Source organism: Callorhinus ursinus, unplaced genomic scaffold, assembly GCF_003265705.2.
Source record: "Callorhinus ursinus isolate GAN/ISIS: 27379988/994484 unplaced genomic scaffold, GSC_fseal_2.0 scaffold2289, whole genome shotgun sequence".
In the NCBI taxonomy this organism is placed as follows: Eukaryota; Metazoa; Chordata; class Mammalia; order Carnivora; family Otariidae; genus Callorhinus; species Callorhinus ursinus.
Window position 1 is genome coordinate 2,677 of NW_027399343.1, and position 4,133 is coordinate 6,809.

General features: G+C 48.2%; 1 long non-coding RNA gene across 1 annotated transcript; it reads left to right on the forward strand.

Annotated features, from left to right (window-relative positions):
- The first annotated feature begins 212 nt into the window (after window positions 1-212).
- Window positions 213-3,924, forward strand: LOC112818415 (uncharacterized). Its single transcript, XR_003206577.2, has 3 exons — window positions 213-411; window positions 1,005-1,086; window positions 3,755-3,924. It is a non-coding gene; the product is annotated as an uncharacterized lncRNA (long non-coding RNA).
- The last annotated feature ends 209 nt before the right edge of the window (window positions 3,925-4,133 follow it).

The window sequence follows — 4,133 nt, forward strand, 5'->3', positions numbered from 1 at the left end:
GAACATTGGCAGACGGGTAGTGATGTTTGGTGACAGTAGGTTATTCCTGTAACATCTATTCCTCTGCTCCCTGCCTTATTATAGTTGGTACCAACTGAGAGGGATAAAGTTTTCTAGCACGATGGGGCTCTTCTGGAACGTGGTATTGCAGAAGGAGCCCAATGCTGAGAGCTTGCTCTTTGGGTTTCATCTCTTGGTGTTGCAACTTTTGGCTGTCTCAGCCGAATATTTTGTCCTCTGTTCTGCAGGTCGGTACGGATGTGAGAGGGTTTCCTCGTGCTCCAAGGCCCCCCCATATGTCCTACCACATGGGGCGGTGTTTACCAGGCTTCACTGGCTATGGGCTACCTCAGCCTCCTCCACATGGGCGGAGTGGGGGGCCTCACCCACAGCTCATTCCTCCAACACGTGGTAAGATGATCTGAATTGGCTGACATGAGTCACAAAGTATATTCCTAGTTTAAGTACTTCTGTCAGTGGAGAAGATGTAGAGGAGGTACCACAAGGCTTTGGGATGCAAGGATAGACCTGAGTGAGGACATACTAACATTCCTCAGCTTTCTGTGGACGTCCATTTCATGGACTGTCTTGTTTCATCCTACAGAACTGGGCACCAGGTGTCTGCCATGGAGACGAAAAGTGACATTTTGCAAAAGACAAACCTGAAAGCATTGCCCAGGTGCATAGCACAGACACAATGGTTTGGGCTCTGGGATGGATGGAGTGCAACCTTCCCTTCCCTCTTTTTCTAGAGGCCTCAGTTGTCCAGTGTTATTGAATAGTTATGAAACCATCTGTCCCTGGGTGGAGTGGTCAAATCCTCAGGGGTGAGGGATTGCTCTTCTCCTTTGTCCATAGGGGTAAGAGGAGACCTGTGAGAAACTCTCTGCATCTGGATGAGACATGGGAGTGGGAGAGAGTGGAATAGGGTGGGGCAGGTGTAGACCGTTGGCTTACATCCTGCATGGTCAAGGCCAGTCTGAATCCACCTCCATCCCTTCTAGGGCTTCAGTCATATTCAGAAACCTGTGGCGCTCAAGGGGACAACAGCGGCACCCCGCCCAGAAAGGTCCCGCAGAAGGACCAGTAAATACTGTGGCTGTTTGTAGGTGTAATCATTTCTGGAATCCTGTTCCTGTCTGGGCAGCACCCTGTCCTGAACTTGTATCTGTTGGGTTTGTCCTAGGATCTGTGTGTGGTGTCATTTACCTTTCAAAATGCTAAGTCTTCATTCAGAGCCTACAGGCTTCTCTGTTTCCAGATCATCACCTTAGGGTTGTGTCGGTAGAAGAAACACAGAGTTTTGCTGAAGCCTTGACATTACAAGGGGAATCCTGGCTAGGCACGTTTTAACATCCTGAAGATTCTCAGGACATACATGTGTTCTGGTGGCTATTTCCATGCAAGGAGCAGTGGGGGAGGTGCCGTTGTTGCAAAGGAAGTGTCTTTCTTACCCAATGGAGACATATATTTCTTACCATCGTGCACGTCCAGAGTCCACATTTGTTGTCTGAGAGGGATGATACACACCTCTCACTTTGTTTGCAGCGTGTTGAGTTTGAGCTGTCATTTCCTTAGTTATATAAACACCCGAAGCAGGGCTATTGTCCCTTGATTAATCGTTAGGGTAAGGGGCTGTTCCTTGTCCTCGCCAGTCAGTGGATACTTGTGGGAAACCCTCTTGTCCGGAAAGGGTGATGAGAATGACAAGCAGTGGCAGATGCTCTAGGCAGGTGTAGACGGTGTGTTGGAATGTTGCTGAGTCACTTCCAATGGGATGGTCTTCTGTCTTTGCTCTGACGCGGGTCAGATACAGACGCTGGGGCATCCTCCATAAGGAATAGCAGTCCTGCATGCAGGCCTCTTATGTTATGGGAGAGTGAACATGATAACATTCTTCAGGTTGCTCAGGAGATACATTTGATGCGCTTTGTCTTTTACTCATACTGAGGTGGTTGGCAGTTCCCGTTGTGGTGAAGGAGAGCCCCTCTTCTCTGAAAGCTGGGCATAGCGGGTATGTGCACGCACACTCTACAGAGACAATATTCCATGCTCCGGGAAGGATGACGCCTACTCTTTTTTTTCTTAATTTTGTATTGTTATGTTAATCACCATACATGACATCAGTAGTTTTGGATATAATGTTCCATTGTTCATTGTTTGTGCATAATACCCAGTGCTCCACTCAGGACGTGCCCTGCTTAATACCCATCACCAGGCTAACGCATCCCTCCACCACCCTCCCCTCTAGAACCCTCAGTTTGTTTCTCAGGGTCCGTCGGGGATGACTCCTACTCTGAAGGTTATAAATTTAACGTGTCTGAGAACAGGGAGGGACACATGCGTTAAACAACATAGATGTTGTGTTCCGTAAAAGGGAAGCACCAGCGATGGATCTGAAGGACAAGAGAGGGAGCCATGAGTCACTAGAAACAGGAGGTTGTGGATGAGAAGGATGGAGGTGCTCAGGGGAGTGGATGGGACTCTCTCGGGTAGAGCGTGGGCTGTTCCTGGCAGGCGAGGAGCCTGAGCAGTGAGTGTGAGGACACCGTGAGATCCACACCGAGTTGCTTCCTGTGTCCGTCACACAGTGTGGATAATGCAGTTATTTGTACTAGAACGTCACTGTTGCCATAAAGCTGTTCCTTCATATTCTATAAAGATTGTAGTTTCCGCTGGATTTCTGAAGGTTCTGAACTGGGTGACAGAATGTGGTGGAGATTTGGGAAATTTAACTTGGTTCCTTTGGGGATTCTCGTCTGCCTGAGTTTGTGGGCCCCAGTGAGAAAAAGTGAAGACGGGACCGAGATCAGCAGAGTGGCTGCCTTGGCCTTCAGCCTGAGCCAGAATCTTCGTGGGGAATTCAGGATTGACCAGGATCCACCCTAGCTGGATCCCTGTCACTACGCCTCTGCCTCTGAGTCACCACTCTGGCTGCACTTTTCATCTCCCTGAACGTCGTCACAGCATCCTGCGGATTTACCCGTGTGCCTGATTTCTCAGCCCAGATGCCAGCTCCCAGTGGGGTCTACTTAGAGCCTCAGCTTTGTTATCTGTGAAAGGGGAGTATATTGGTTTCTGAGGTGATTAGTAGAATAGGAGTTGAAGTACATGAAGAATCTGCAGGGGCCCCTGGATGGCTCAGTGGGTTAAGGATCAGACTCTTGATTTCTGCTCAGGTCATGATCTCAAGGTTCTGAGATCGAGCCCCAAGTCTTGCTCGGCGTTGAGTGTGGAGCCTACCTAGGATTTTCTCTCTCCCGCCACCCTCCCCGTTCGTGCAGAACTTTGCCCTTTCTCTGTCTCTGTCTCCTTGTCGGAAAAAAAGAAAAAGAATATGTAAAACATCTGGGCTGTTGGCCATGCCCCCTTCTCACTGTTTAAATGAAAATAGCTCCATGCAGATGAGTATGAAAAGATATTCACTTCAGTACACACCATTACACTGAGAGTATAACACCTCAGCCCAGAGTTTGCCAATCCTGATTTCAAAAATAAGGCAAAGACCCCTCTTTATTTTCTAAAAAGTTTTAGGCCCTAGCTAAGAATGAAGTAAAAGATCATTAGAAGAACCTGTACATTCAGAGATCTATACCTGGGATGTGAAGACAATTGTTTTCTATTACATATAGACTAGTGGAGGCAGCCACACACTCAGGTGTCCATTCAAGGTCTCAAATAGAGTATAGGAAGCAAATGCATTTAGGAAAACAGAAGGTCACAGTGTACTAACCCAAATCTATTTGCCTTACAGGACACTACATTTGAAATTTGAAGACCTCCCTGAGCAATTACAACCAGGCTGTGTGTGTATAAATTTAGAAAATTGTCAGATCAGCCTAATGTCCTGAATGCTGTCCCTGCCCATCCTGTCCCCTGTGCTCTGTCTCTCCTGGTATCCCCCAAATAAACCTTTCACAGTTCTGTCTGTGCATCAGCGTCTGCCTTCAGGAGGACCTACACTCAATTCCCTTCGAGTGCACAGTGTGAATCCCGTACCCAGAACACACTGGCTGCAATGGTGGTGATGGAGGACAGTAGCGGGATTCCCCGTTGTCGTATCTTTCCTGCACGGGGCGTAAGAAATCCTCTGGGGAGGCGGACACATCTTGTATTTAGGTCTGTTGGTGGTT